Source organism: Oncorhynchus mykiss, chromosome 25 (assembly GCF_057628025.1).
Source record: "Oncorhynchus mykiss isolate SJ-2025 chromosome 25, ASM5762802v1, whole genome shotgun sequence".
In the NCBI taxonomy this organism is placed as follows: domain Eukaryota; kingdom Metazoa; phylum Chordata; class Actinopteri; order Salmoniformes; family Salmonidae; genus Oncorhynchus; species Oncorhynchus mykiss.
This window is the reverse complement of record NC_143046.1, coordinates 49,364,326-49,380,420: the sequence shown is the minus strand read 5'-3', so window position 1 is coordinate 49,380,420 and position 16,095 is coordinate 49,364,326. Positions and strand designations below refer to the sequence as shown.

The 16,095-nt window shown below is 41.7% G+C and overlaps 1 long non-coding RNA gene across 1 annotated transcript; it reads left to right on the top strand.

The window, feature by feature from the left end:
• Window positions 1-1,806: 1,806 nt before the first annotated feature.
• On the top strand, window positions 1,807-3,306 carry LOC149972026 (uncharacterized). Its single transcript, XR_016491968.1, has 2 exons — window positions 1,807-2,378; window positions 2,710-3,306. It is a non-coding gene; the product is annotated as an uncharacterized LOC149972026 (long non-coding RNA).
• The last annotated feature ends 12,789 nt before the right edge of the window (window positions 3,307-16,095 follow it).

Genomic DNA, 16,095 nt, shown 5'->3' with positions numbered 1-16,095 from the left:
GAGCATCGGAGCCGGTGTAGCACAATTTGATCTTAGTCTTGTATTGACGCTTTGCCTGTTTGATGTTTCGTCGGAGGGCATAGCGGGATTTCTTATAAGCTTCTGGTTTAGAGTCCCGCTCCTTGAAAGCGACAGCTCTACCCTTTATATCAGTGCGGATGTAGCCTGTAATCCATGGCTTCTGGATGGGGTGGGGACGATGTCATCGATGCACTAATTCATGAAGCCAATGACTGATGTGGTGTACTCCTTAATGCCATCAGAAGAATCCCGGAATATATTCCAGTCTGTGCTAGTGAAACAGTCCTGTAGTTTAGCATCTGCGTCATCTGACCACTTTTTTATTGAAAGAGTCACTGGTGCTTCCTGCTTCAATTTTTGCTTGTAAGCAGGAATTGGAAGGATAGAATTATGGTCAGAAATGCAGGGAGAGGGAGAGCTGTGTGTGGAGTAAAGGTGGTCTCAAGTTTTTTTTCCTCTGGTTGCATATTTAACATGCTGGTGGAAATTTGGTGAAACTGATCTAAGTTTCCTTGCATTAAAGTCTCTGGCCACTAGGAGCGCAGCCTCTGGATAAGCATTTTCCTGTTTGCTTATGGCGGTATACAGCTCATTGAGTACGGTCTGATTGCCAGCCTACATACCTCTGCGGTGGTATGTAGACAGCTACAGCTAGGTAGATAGTGTAGTCTACATCTTATCATGAGATTCTCTACCTCAGGTGAGCAAAACCTAGAGACTTCCTTAGATATTGTGTACCAGCTGTTGTTTACAAATATACATAGACCCTTGTCTTACCAGAGGCTGATGTTCTATTCTACCGATAGAGTGTATAACCCATGTTGTATGTTGTTCATGTCGTCGCTCAGCCACGACTCGGTGGAACATAAGACATTACAGTTTTTAATGTTCCGTTGGTAGTTTAGTCTTGCTCGTAGATCATTGATTTTGTTTTCCAATAGACCGGATGCAACTGGGGGTTTACTCGCTCGGCCTACGAATTCTCAGAAGGCAGCCCGACCTCCGCCCCCTTTTTCTCCGTATTCTCTTCACGCAAATGACGGGGATTTGGGCCTGTTCCCGGGAAAGTACTGTGTGTACAGTACCCACATCAAACCACACCCCCAACACAACTTTTGTTTGGCTTCAGTCATGACCTCTAGTATTCTTAATGAGCAATATGAAAAATGAGGCCAAATCAGGAAGTTCAGCCCCCCTTTAAATGAGCATGACAACCACCAGCATACCAGTTTTTCCTAAATGCCATATACAAGTAGACAGCTAGATTATGTGAATGAGGCTTTCACAGGTCAACACAATCTCCATATGGCTCATGATTAAACTATACAACTGATGATGACCTTAAACCTGTTATGGCTGCGATCCCTGTACAGGTATCAACATCAGGGGAAATTTCAGAGTGACAACTAAAAATACAACTTCGTAACATTAAACATTCTTGAAAATGCAAGTGTCTTACACCTTTCAAAAATTAGAATCTTGGTAATCAAACTACGTTTTCCAATTTAAAATAGCTATTACAGAGAACAAATCCCATGCTTTTGTTTGAGAAGAGCAATCAACAACATAAACATTTTCCGCCTAGACAGTTTTTACACATTCACATCTGAAGGTAAAATTATGACTTACATTCTGATATCTTGCTCTTATTTCTCTTCCAGAGGGACCCAGTGATCAAATAAAGTTTCGTTTTCTTTGATAAAATCAATTTTTATAGCCTAAATCGAAACATTTTGTAAACCGTTTGTGCCGTGAATTCCATCTCTATCATTTTTTTACGGAGAATTCAACGTGATTACCCACCGTAAACAATCGTTTATCTAGTCATGGTTGGTTTCAGTGCATTCCTCAGGATGTTTGCAACACAGCCAAACGTCATTGTTTTTTTTCCGGGGAGTATTGACCGAAGTGAACTGATTTGAAGACAACGAGCAATGACTACCTTACGCACCAATAATTTTAGCAAAGCTTCATTGATTGACTATATTTCTGCCCAATGACCACTGATCTTCTTGAATTCTAGCTGGGTAGATAGCCAATGAGCTAGGTAGATTACCAGTATGTAATGGTTTTGGGTTGGACCACAATTCCTTGTTTGTAATCGCACGTGCAGGGAACTCCATTCTCGCCTTGACGATCAGAGGAGTTGCTGTAAGGCTTTTTACGCGCAACTGCATTTCGGAAAGTTGTAGTTTCAACGATTTCATTGAAGATATCATGGCGAATAAATCAGGAAAAGCGAAGTCAAAGTCCAAAGTGAAAGTGAGACAGATTTTTTGTTTGAGGAATCTTGGAGTGTTATGATTCAAACGAACTGAGGAGCTGTCTCTGCAAGGACAGGACGTACTTCTGGACGGGTAAGTGCTAATGCCGTTTTATGAAATATATAAATATATATATATTTTCCGCTGTCAGATTATATTTTCCATTTTTTTATTCAAATGGAATGGAGTAGAACAGCAAACACACACATGGCCACTGCACCTGCCACTCCTCTTCATTTCCATATGAAATAGCCATTGGGTGCTGGGGGCGAGTGCAGGCCCACAACAATGGCCGGAGTTGAATGGAACAGCACTTCATCTTAGTGACTGTTCCCTCTGCTCTATACAATACAAATATGTTTATTTAATGTGATGATAAAAAGCTCATACAATACAAATCTTTTTTTAATGTTTTCTTTCACAGTGATAGCGACTCCGACTGGGAGCCCCCGGTGCCAAGCTGCCCGCTTTAACTCTGCCCCCAGTGGTGTTCATATGCCACAGTTCATTACTGCAGGCATGACTGTGCCTCAGGGCCAAAAGGGCACAGCATGGAGGCGTTGTTGTGTTCTGTGTCGCATGAAATGCACCACTTGTTCAGTTTGCCTTTGCTTTACATCAGAAAGAGACTGCTATGGGACATGGCACAGGCAGCAAAATATTGTGACGAGGACTTCCAAGGGGTGTACTGTTTTTTTAATATTTTTTTTGTGTGTGTGTGTTAGAATTGCTTTTTGATATGTTGTATATAGTTATTTGCACTGCTGTATATAGTTATAGGTCATTTCACCAATTCGGCCACTTGGGTACATTTGGGCAATTTGTGTTGGACACCTGGGTGACTTCATGCTAAATGTCATGTAGCTCACCCATTCCTGAAGTTATCGGTCTGACACTTTGCACACCTACAGATGCCCTCCTCTGTTATCCATCAAAATTATCTCCAGCATCCTATCTGACTGTGTGACTATTCTAGCACACGTGAAAGATGATACTACAACTATAAAAAACAGAAAACGTATGCTCTTTCTTTCTCTTTTCTTCCACCAGATCTACTGTGTTATATTCTCCTACATTCAATTAACATTTCTACAAACGTCAGAATGTTTCCATTCAAATGATACCAAGAATATGCATATCCTTGCCTCTGGGGCTGAGCTACAGGCAGTTAGATTAGGGTATGTCTTCAGGCGGAAATTGAGAACAAAGGGATGCAGCCATAACAGGTTTAAAGGGGAGAATGTGCATTTGAGATTCAATTAAACCAATTGTCAGCACATTTGAGATGTAACTTCATAAAACAAAAATGTTAAACTTGCATTAACCAATGCATTTCAGGCCTCATATTTCCTACTGCAGCTTACATTTCAGAACACTTATCCAATTTGACATTGTAGAATATTTTGCAGACAGATGGAAGGTGCAGTACTCTCTCCATATTTAGAATGTCTTGTGTTATCCAGTATTAGGTTACAGATGTTTAAGTCTATGGACATTCTAGTCTACAGTATGTGAACCTTCATTAACAAGACTGTCAGGTGCAAGGAGAAATGTATGCAATCAAAGTGAACTCAATCCCTCCGTCTACCCAGTAGGCAGCCCTTTTCCTCTCCAGCCATCAATCACGTTCTCTATCAGAGTTTTCACTTCGCACTAATTTCAAATTCTAGTGGTACTATATTAATCTGGTGAAATATTAGCAGAACTCCGTGCTACATGACCCTCTCAGAACACCATAGTTCACCCCTGACTGGTTTCCGCTGTGAGAGCTGTCAGTTGTGATGACAGACACCGCTTCTCACCTGGAGTAGTCTGTTTAATGTGTGCAATATCTTCCTGCTATTTGATCATATGAGAAAGACAGATTTATATAAAACTGAGAATCTTTTGACTTTGATTTTTAGAGCTTAAGAGCGGGACTCTAACCCCGAAGTTTATAAGAAATCGTGCTATGCCCTCCGACGAACCATCAAACAGGTAAAGCATCAATGCAGGACAAAGATCGAATCATACTAAATCGTCTCTGACGCTCGTCGGATGTGGCAGAGCTTGCATTTCATTACAGACTACAAAGGGAAGCACAGCCGAGAGCTGCCTAGTGACACAAGCCTACTAGACGAGCTAAACTACTTCTATGCTCGCTTCGATGAAAATAACACTGAAACATGCATGAGAGCATCAGTATTTCCAGAAGACTGTGTGATCACGCTCTCCGCAGCCGATGTGAGTAAGACCTTTAAACAGGTCAACATTCACAATGCCGCGGGGCCAGACCGATTACAAGGACTTGTACTGCGAGCACGCGCCGACCAACGTCTGTAGCCATGAAGTGCTTTGAAAAGCTGGTCATGGCTCACATTAACACCATTATCCCAGAAACGCTAGATGCACTCCAGAGGCGAAGGTCAAGAGCTGTGTGTCCACCGAAACACGATACCGCCAAGCAGCACTGCTTCTTGACACAATGCTCACTTAACCTGGAAGCCAGTTGCTAGAGCGCGATGGGACAAGGACAACCCGGTTGGCCAAGCCCTCCTCTAACCTGGACGACGCTTGCCTCAGGGCTCTCCCAGTCACGGCCGGCTGCAACACAACCTGGGATCGAACCAGGATCTTTAGTGACGCAGCTAGCACTGCGATGCAGTGCCTTAGACTACTGCACTACTCGGGAGGCCCCTTCTTGGTGGGGTTTGCACTTTTTGGGGCTATTCCAATATGCTGGGTGAGCTAAATCAAGTGCACCTTCAGTATGTGAAAGAAAAAAATACTATTTTGACCCAGGTTTGCTTGCAAGTACAGAAGGTGAAGGAGGTGAGTAAGATGGAGGATGGAGAGGGCTGGCTTGGTGTAAAGTGATGTAAGTGCAGAAAAATGTAATGCTGTGGCCCTGATGAACTAAGGAATGGAAATTAGATTACAGTTAAAGTGTCCTTCATCTGTGGAGGTGAAGAAGACAATAGGAGGTAAAATAAAGAGAAGAGGGAGAGAAAGACAGAGAAATAGTCAGGCGAGAGAAATGGAGGGTGACTTTTCAGGAGAGAGGCAAAAGCCAGGGGGTACAATCACAGAGGCATTGAGACAGGATGAAGGTAGGTTAGAGCCCCTGGTATCAAAGAAAATGTACTGGAGACCTGGAGAGTCACCAGGCTCCCAATAGCGACCCCTTAATGGACATTCAGAACAAAGGGTCTAACGAAACGGAGTGGGAGAGAGCCAGACACGGGCCTTAATTGAAACCAGTGTTAATGTCTAGATTCAAGGTGAAAAGAAAGTAGCCCTTAAATCCGGTCAACCATTTCTAGCAGGCACATTTAGCTAACTGTCTCATCCTCAGATGATAACAGGGTCTGAAATGTGAGAGGGCTGTGCTTCTTGGATCTTGTGTTATTATGAAGGACCCTGGGTCAGAACTTTAGAAGAACTAATCAGTGGGAATGATGAAATGTTATACACAAGGTTTACAGGTCAAATGCATTTCCTTTCTATCCATTTGATAAAATTATGAGTATGTTTTAATAGATGCCAAAACTCTATCCATTAAATATGTTATTTCAAAGCCACATATTGACAGTATACATTGCTTACCCCATGTTGAAACACTGGTACAAATCACAAACATACATTGCAATCTCAACACGAAATCCACCAAATTGTAATAAATGCATGTGAGAAAAGTGCATTAACAAGGAAGTAATTGCTATTTTGGAAGCAAGAATAGTAGACAAATACTCAGTCACTAACAGACAGTATAGGAAAGGGAGACGAAGAGAGAAAGACAATGAACGAGAGAGTGACTTAACAAGGAAGAGAGAGAGAACAATACTGCCAGAGAGGGAGTTTGTTCGACAAGCATAACCTTCAGAAGAGCATTTGAGCACAGCTGTATTGCCATCTGTTAGATGAAGCAGGCTCAGGTAGCCCTTGAGGGAGAGGGATTATTTTGACAGTTCCGTCCTCCCCTGGCACCACCCAATTAGCAGCACCCATCAATCAAGGCCAAAGCCATTGATTTTCAAACATATTAGTAAACCTAGATCAACGCCAAACACTGGTAAACCATTTGAGGTGCTATAATTCGTCAATCCCACTTCCCCTATCTCTTTCCAACAGCCCTCGGGTTCTTCTGTTGTCTCTCCCATGAATCGTTTTGTTGGGTGTATTAGAGATGGACAACCTAATTTGGATATATGAAACCTTGATTGCATCAACGATCACATGGAGAACTTTTGGGTGGAAACATTGACCATACAAATGTGGAAACAACAATTTCTACATTGTTCAAGAAAATAACAGAGCTATCATTAACTTGCGCACGCAAACACACACAGGGTCTGTGCTGAATCCACTGTATCTGATTAATCGCAGAAGAAAATGTCTGCATTTTGCATCAGTAGGGACGAGCTCAGTCTGAGCCATGTAGATACTGGATTGCCATCTAGCGTGATATGAGGCAGGCGATCAACTCTCAGACACATTCTCAGAAAAGCGATTTAAAATGTGATGTTTCTGACAAGCATTTGTTGGAAAAATACAGGAGGATCAGGTTCAATCACAGCTAAGACAATCTATTCCTAGGGGGTAACGGAGATAATGTATCTCTACTTTTGCAGTTTTAGCAAAGCACAGTATGTCGCTTACCATTGACAGCCAAGGCCATTCAGTGCTCAAAACTTCTATCATTTTCCTTTTGACCCTTTCTTTGACAGTCCACTTTCTTTGAGATGGTAACAAATCCCATTAATTAATTTTATTGGAGTTCCTAGTGTTGGCTAGTTTTTGGTTTATACTTTAATTTAAGACCTAGACAGCCAGGTAAAGGGAGTTCCTTACTAATGAATGACCTTAATTCATCAATCAAGTACAACATGTTTGCTCGGGATTCTTTTGTTTAAGATTTACAAAATGTATGTTAATCTGATGTGTATGAGGAAGTGAATCCAGATGCAGCAGCACTGGAGGTATTTGTAAAATGATTCATGCCAGTTGCATGTACCTGTTAAGAAACTGTGAGAACTGTTAGAGCCACCTGGATTGAGGGTTGGCAAGAGATTAACTGCTCCTCTTCTAGTTTTAATGAGAATATTAGTGTGACAAATTTCAGATTTTCTTCATAATGAAATAACATTCAGCTCAGACACCCATACATTTGCCACCAGGAGTCTCTTCACAGTCCCCAAGTCCAAAACGAATACACAACAATACACAGTTTTATTCAGAGCCATGATCAAGTGGAACTCCCTTCCATCTCCAATTACTCAAGCAAACAGCTAAATTACCTTTAAAAACAGATTAAAAAAACAAATCATGGAACGGCGGGGACTGTGAGGGGAGGGGAACAAACACACACAGACACACTCTTTACACACACACTATTTGTGTTGTATTGTTTGTATTATTTTTTAGTTGCATTGTTTTTTGGGTGGGGGGTAAGATCATCTTTAATATTGCAGATTGTGTCTTCTATCAATGAGCTGCATAATTTCCAAACATTTGCACTTGTACACTGCATTCGAAAAGAATTCAGACCCCTTGACTTTTTCCACATTTTGCTACGTTACATTCTTACTCTAAAATGTATTAAATATTGTTTTTTGCTTCAGCACTCTACACACAATATCCCATATTGACAAAGTGAAAACTTATTTTTTGACATTTTTGCAAATGTGTGTATGTATATACTGTGTATATATATATATATATATATATATATATATATATATATATATATATATATATATATATATAAACTCAGCAAAAAAAAGAAATGTCCCTTTTTCAGCACCCTGTCTTTCAAAGATAATTCGTGAAAAATCCAAATAAAATCACAGATCTTCATTGTAAAGGGTTTAAGCACTGTTTCCCATAAATGCACCATAAAGAATTAATGAACATGCACCTGTGGAATGGTAATTAATAAGACACTAACAGCTTACAGCTTAGGTAGGCAATTAAGGTCACAGTTATGAAAACTTAGGACACTAAAGAGGCCTTTCTGCTGACTCTGAAAAACACCAAAAGAAAGATGCCCAGGTTCCCTGATCATCTGCATGAACGTGCCTTAAGCATGCTGCAAGGAGGCATGAGGACTGCAGATGTGGCCAGGGCAATAAATTGCAATGTCTGTACTGTGAGACGCCTAAGACAGAACTACAGGGAGACAGGACGGAAAGCTGATTGTCCTCGCAGTGGCCACGTGTAACAACACCCGCACAGGATCGGCACATCCGAACATCACACCTGCGGGGCAGGTACAGGATGGCAACAACAACTGCCCGAGTTACACCAGGAACGCACAATCCCTCCATCAGTGCTCAGACTGTCCGCAATAGGCTGAGAGAGGCAGGACTGAAGGCTTGTAGGCCTGTTGTAAGGCAGGTCCTCACCAGACATCACCGGCAACAACATCGCCTATGGGCACAAACCCACTGTCGCTGGACCGGCAAAAAGTGCTCTTCACTGACGAGGCGCGGTATTGTCTCACCAGGGGTGATGGTTGGATTCGCATTTATCGTCGAAGGAATGAGCATTACACCGAGGCCTGTACTCTGGAGCGGGATCGATTTGGAGGTGGAAGGTCCGTCATGGTCTGGGGCGTTGTGTCACAGCATCATCGGGCTGAGGTTGTTGTCATTGCAGGAAATCTCAACTCTGTGCATTACAGGGAAGACAGCCACCAGCCACACTGCTCGTTCTGTGCGTGATTTCCTGCAAGACAGGAATGTCCGTGTTCTGCCATGGCCAGCAAAGAGCCTGGATCTCAATAACAATGAGCATGTCTGGGACCCGTTGGATCGGAGGTTGAGGGCTAGGGCCATTCCCCCCATAAATGTCCGGGAACTTGCAGGTACCATGATGGTAGAGTGGGGTAACATTTCACAGCAAGAACAGGCAAATCTGGTGCAGTCCATGAGGAGGAGAAGCACTGCAGTATTTAATGCAGCTGTATGCTACTCCAGATAGACTGTTACCCCCCTTTTTCAGGGACACATTATTCTATTTCTGTTAGTTACATGTCTATGGAACATGTTCAGTTTATTTCTCAGTTGTTGAATCATGTTATGGTCATACAAATATTTACACATGTTCATTTAGTTAGTTTATATAATTCAGTTCATAAAGCCGCATACAAACATTGTTTATTTTTCTTTTCTTTTTTCTTCAGTAAGACAACTCCAGAATGCAGGTGTTTCAGCCTAGCTCAGTGCTTTCTGTTGTGGTGGGGCAGTCGGCAGAAAGTACGTGTTCTGTCACTCATGGGGACACTACGTCACTGCCAAGTCTAAGGGTAGAGCTTGAAAAGTCAAGCCCCTTGCGTGCTGCCATAGAGTTACATTAGAAGTGCCCATCCAAGAAGGGTCAAGGTCATTGGCCACAGATAAAATGACGTCAAATCACGTTATATCTACAGTAGCTTTGATTGGACTGTACATGTCAACATCATACTTTCAAAATCTTTGCTAGCAGTCATCGTCATGAATCAAGTCGCCAATCTATTGGCAAATCCTTTTTAATCCTTGTCATATGAAGATAAACAATGAAGAGAAAGGATAGATAAAATATATAGGTGTTCATTGGCCATTGGTCATTAAACAAGTTGGAAATCGTAAAGTAACCAATGAGTGGTTTGGAAGGAGTCAATGGCTAACTGCAAGCATTGCAAATAAATCACTAGCCTGCTATTCAGTGGAGTGGCTGTGTGGTCCCAAGTCTAGTAATAAGGGTGCTTTTTTTAATCTTAAAATTATAAACATTCAACATTGGCCATGCTGTCAATGAAGCATGATTTATGCCACTTGGAACTGCAAAATCTGACTTCAGTGAGTTCAAGACAACTGGAAACTTGGGAAAATATGTTTTGATTGGCTCAGCCAACTAAATCCGGAACTTGGGCCTCTTTCAAGAGCCACGACCTGAAGATCTCCGACGTCACCGATGATTCAACCTTCCCAGTTGTCTTGAAAGCACCATAAATCCAGAGAATGCCACACTTTTCAAAGTTTGATGACAAAATATTCCCACGAAGGACTGCCGCGCCACCTTCCTGCCTCTTTGTGCTAGGGGTCAGTATTTTCACGTACGGATGAAAAGCGTGCCCAGAGTAAACTGACTGAGTATAACAGAACTTATTTGGCAGGCGAAACCCAGAGGACAAACCATCTAGGTTTGGTTTTCTATGGTTGCAGTTCCTATGGCTTCCACTAGATGTCAACAGTCTAGAAATTGGTTGATGTTTTTCCTTTGAGAAATGAAGAAGTAGCCCTTTTCTTTCTGAGTGTCAAGCCAAGTGTACTTTATTAGTTTGGTGTGCATGACCTGGAACTCGCTCCACTTTCATTTTATCCGCTATTGAACACAGTATATTTGTCTTAAATTTGATCAATTATTTACATTTTAAAATACCTAAAGTTGGATTAGGAAAGTTACTTGAAATGTTTGGACTAAGTTTACAGGTAACTTATTAAATACTTTGTAGTCATGTTGGGTGAGTTGGAACCGGTGTTTTTCTGAATCAAATGCGCCAAATAAATGGACATGTTGGGGATATAACGATGGAATTTATCAAAACAAAAAGGACCATTTGTGATGTTTCTGGGACATATTGGAGTGCCAACCGAAGAAGATCTTCAAACGTAAGGCATGAATTATATCGTTATTTCTGACTTTCATGTCGCACCTCCCTGGTTGAAAAATGATTGTCATGCATTTGTCTGATGGGGCGCTGTCCAGATAATCGCATGGTTTGCTTTCGCCGTAAAGCCGTAATTTTTTTAAATCTGACCTGGTGGCTGGATTAACAAGAAGTTAAGCTTTATTTTGATGTATTACACTTGTGATTTCATGAAAGTTAAATATTTATAGTAATTTAATTTGAATTTGTCGCTCTGCCATTTCACCGGATGTTGTCAAATCGATCCCGCTAAAGGGATTTGATCCCTATATAAGTGAGCACAGCACAACAACAATGTATTGTATGCTACTGCATAAATTAAATGCTAGGGAGATATGTATACTGTAGCTAAGAAAGTAATACTAAGTGTATGTTGTGTAGTAAGCTGTTAGTAGCCCTTGTGCCTCACCCTAATAATCAAGCCACACTCCAACCCCTCAGAGGTAGTAATCACACATTCTTATTACCAAACCACATGACATTTGTTTTGGAGGTGTTCAGAACAAGGTTAAGGGCGGAGAATGCTTTTTGGAGACTGAGAAATCTTTGTTGTAAAGCATTTAACACACATTCGGGGAGGGGCCAGCTGAGTATAAGACTGCATAAGATCATCTGCAAATAAATGGATGAGAGAGATTTCTACTGCCTGAGCTATGTTGTTGATGTAAATTGAGAAGAATGTGGTGCCTAGGATCAAGCCTTGGGGTACTCCCTTGGTGACAAGCAGTGGCTGAGACAGCAGATGTTCTGACTTTATGTACCTCACTATTTTAGAAAGGTAGCTAGCCAACCAGGCCAATGACCCTCAGAGACACCAATACTCCTTACCCGGCCCACAAGAATGGAATGGTCAACCGTATCAAAAGCCAAGTCAATAAAAATAGCAGCACAACATTGCTTAGAATCAAGGGCAATGGTGACATCATGTAGGACCTTTAAGGTTGCAGTGACACATCCATCACCTGAGCAGAAACCAGATTGCACACCATACTATAGACATGAAGAAAGCCAGTCAGTTGATTATTGACAAGTTTTTCCAACACTTATGATAAACAGGGCAAAATATATAATTGGCCTATAACAGTTAGGATCAGCTTGATCTCCCCTTTTAAATAAAGGACTCACCGTGGCTGCTTTCCAAACAATGGGAAGAGACAGGTTAAAAAGGTCAGAGATAGGCTTGGTGATGATAGGGGCTGCAACCTTAAAGAAGAAAGGATCTAAACCATCTGACCCAGATGTTTTTTTGGGGTCAAGTTTAAGGATCTCCTTTAGCACCTCAGACTCAGAGAAACTGTGTAGCGGGGCAGGGGCGAAAGAGGGATGAGCATTAAGGCTAGTCACATTAGAAGGGCTGGGAGATTAGGAAATGTTGGATGAGAAAGGAGGCATGGCTGAATCGAAAAGGAATCCTGACTTAATGAAATGGTGATTAAAGAGCTCAGCCACACACGCCTTGACAGTAACAACCACATCATCAGCATTAAGGGACATGGACAGCTGTGAGGAGGAAGGTTAATTCTCCAGGTCTTTCACCATTTTCCAGAATTTAGACCTCCAGAGTAACTAACTTTAGCCTTCAGGATAGCCTGAGTGCACATATTTCTCATGTGCCTGAACGAGAGTCAGTCAGCCTGAGTATGCATGTGCCGAGCCTTTCGCCAATTCTTGAGGTGGACCAGGTCATGGTCAAACAAGGGGCTGAACCTGTTTATAATTCTCATTTATTATGGGGGCGTGTTTGTTAAGAATATCACCGAAAATATCAAAAAAGAAGGTCCAAGCGACTTCGACAGAGGGGACCAAGCTGATTCTATACCAATTTACAGAGGCCAGGTCATGAAGAAAGGCTTTCTCATTAAAGTTTTTTAGCAAGCGTCTATGACAAATCAGGACAGGTCGTTTAACTTGTTATGGCTGCAATCCCCCTATCGGGATAAGTGTCATCAACAATAGCTGAATAGCATAGCGCTACATTCAATAAATATTACTATAAATATTTATATTCATGAAATCACAAGTGCAAAATAGGACAACACAGCTTAGCCTTTTGTTAATCGACCTGTCGTGGATTTACAGCGAAAGCAATCTAAGCGTTTGTGTAAATTTATCGATCGCACGATAAAACATTAAGTACACTTAGCATCAGGTAGCTTGGTCACAAAAAGCAATCAAATTAATCGTTTACCTTTGATGATCTTCGGATGTTTTCACTCACGAGACTCCCAGTTACACAACAAATGTTCCTTTTGTTCAATAAAGATTATTTTTATATCCAAAATACCTCCGTTTGTTTGTCGCGTTATGTTCAGAAATCCACAGGAAAGAGAGGTCACAACAACGCAGACAAAAATTCCAAATAGTTTCCATAATGTCCACAGAAACATGTCAAACGTTTTTTATAATCAATCCTCAGGTTGTTTTTAAAATATATAATCGATAATATATCAACCGCAAATGTCTTTCACAGTAGGAGAGGGAAAAGCAATACCTATCCAAAGTCTGTTGCGCGAGCAAAACTCATGTGACCACTTGACGCGATGTTATCGTTCTGGCTCATTTTTCAAAATAAAAGCCTGAAACTATGTCTGAAGACTGTTGGCACCTTGAGGAAGCGATAGGAAAGGGAATCTTATTGATATCCCTTTAAATCCAGCAAAGGGAGGCTATGGAACATGGAATTTTCAAAATAGAGGCCACTTCCTGTTTTGATTTTCCTCAGGGTTTCGCCTGCAATTTCAGTTCTGTTATATTCACAGACAGTATTTTGACAGTTTTGGAAACTTAAGAATGTTTTCTATCCAATACTAATAATAATATGCATATATTAGCAACTGAGACTGAGGAGCTGGCCATTTACAATGGGCACCTTTTCATCCAAGCTAATTCAATACTGCCCCTGCAGCCATAAAAAGTTAACTGAGCAGCCATTACGAACACAGGCTGTAAAACAGTGATCACTAAGGTCATTGCAGAATTATTTGTGGGGATAACATCGAGGAGAGTAGACTTTTCTGGGTGTTCGGAGTCATATCTTGTGGGATTGGTAATCATCTAAGAAAGATTAGGGAGTCCCATTGCTTTAGATATCATCCTAAATAACTCACCCTCCAAATACACCTCTGCTGTTTTCAACCAAGATCTCAGCGATCACTGCCTCATTGCCTGCATCCGTAATAGGTCTGCGAGCAAACAACCACCCCTCATCACTGTCAAATGCTCCCTAAAACATTTCTGCGAGCAGGCCTTTCTAATCGACCTGGCCGGGGTATCCTGGAATGACATTGACCTCATCCCGATAGTAGAGGATGCCTGGTTATTCTTTAAAAGTGCCTTCCTCACCATCTTAAATAGGCATGCCCCATTCAAAAAATGTAGAACCAGGAATAGATATAACCCATCGTTCACTCCAGACCTGTCTGCCCTTGACCAGCACAAAAACATCCTGTGGCGTTCTGCATTAGCATCGAATAGCCCCCCTGTGATATGCAACTTTTCAGGGAAGTTAGGAACCAATATACACAGGCAGTTAGGAAAGCTAAGGTTAGCTTTTTTAAACAGAAATTTGCATCCTGCAGTACAAACTCAAAAAGGTTCTGGGACACTGTAAAGTCCATGGAGAATAAGAGCACCTCATCCCAGCTACCCACTGCTCTGAGGCTAGGAAACACTGTTACAACCGACAAATCCACTATAATTGAGAATTTCAATAAGCATTTCTCTACGGCTGGCTATGCTTTCCACCTGGCTACCCTTATCCCGGTCAATTGCCCGGCACCCTCCACAGCAACCCGCTCAAGCCCCCACCATTTCTCTTTCACCCATATCCAGATAGCTGATGTTCTGAAAGTGCTGCAAAATCTGGACCCCTACAAATCAGCCTGGCTAGACAATCTGGACCCTCTCTTTCTAAAATGATCTGCCGAAATTGTTGCAACCCCTATTACTAGCCTGTTCAACCTATCTTTCGTATCATCTGAGATTCCCAAAGATTGGAAAGCTGCCACGGTCATCCCTTTCTTCAAATGGGAGACACTCTAGACCCAAACTGCTACAGACCTATATCTTTCCTACCCTGCATCTCTAAGGTCTTCGAAAGCCAAGTTAATTAACAAACAGATTACTAACCATTTTGAATCACATCGTACCTTCTCCGCTATGCAATCTGGTTTCCGAGCTGGTCATGGGTGCACCTCAGCTATGCTCAAGGTCCTTAATGATATCATAACCGCCATCGATAAGAGACATTACTGCGCAGCTATATTCATCGACCTGGCCAAGGCTTTCGACTCTGTTAATCACCACATTCTTATTGGCAGACTCAACAGCCTTGGTTTCTCAAATGATTGCCTCGCCTAGTTCACCAACTATTTCTCTGATAGAGCTCAGTGTGTCAAATCGGAGGGCCTGTTGTCTGGACCTCTGGCAGTCTCTATGGGGGTGCCACAGGGTTCATTTCTCAATTCTCTGTATACATCAATGATGTCGCTCTTGCTGCTGGTGATTCTCTGATCCACCTCTACGCAGACGACACCATTCGGTAAACATCTGACCCTTCTTTGGACACTGTGTTATTATGGCTGCATCCCTTGTTCTCAATTTCCGCCTGAAGACATACCCTAATCTAACTGCCTGTAGCTCAGCCTCAGAGGCAAGGATATGCATATTATTGGTATCATTTGAATGGAAACATTCTGAAGTTTGTGGAAATGTTAATTGAATGTAGGAGAATATAACACAGTAGATCTGGTGGAAGAAAAGAGAAAGAACGAGCATACATTTTCTGTTTTTTTATTGTTGTAGCATCATCTTTCACATGTACTAGACTAGCCACACAGTCAGAGGATGCTGGGGAGAATTTTGATGGATAACACAAGAGGGCAACTGTAGGTGTGCAAAGTTTCAGACTGATAACTTCAGGAATGGGTGAGCTACATGACATTTAGCGTGAAGTCACCCAGGTGTCCCACACAAATTGCCCAAATGTACCCAAGTGGCCGAATTGGTGAAATGACCTATAACTATATACAATATTGCAAATAACTATATACAACATATCAAAAGCAATTCTAACACACAAAAAAATATATACAAATGTTTAAAACAACATTTTTTTTTAAACGTAGACCCTTTGGAAGTCCT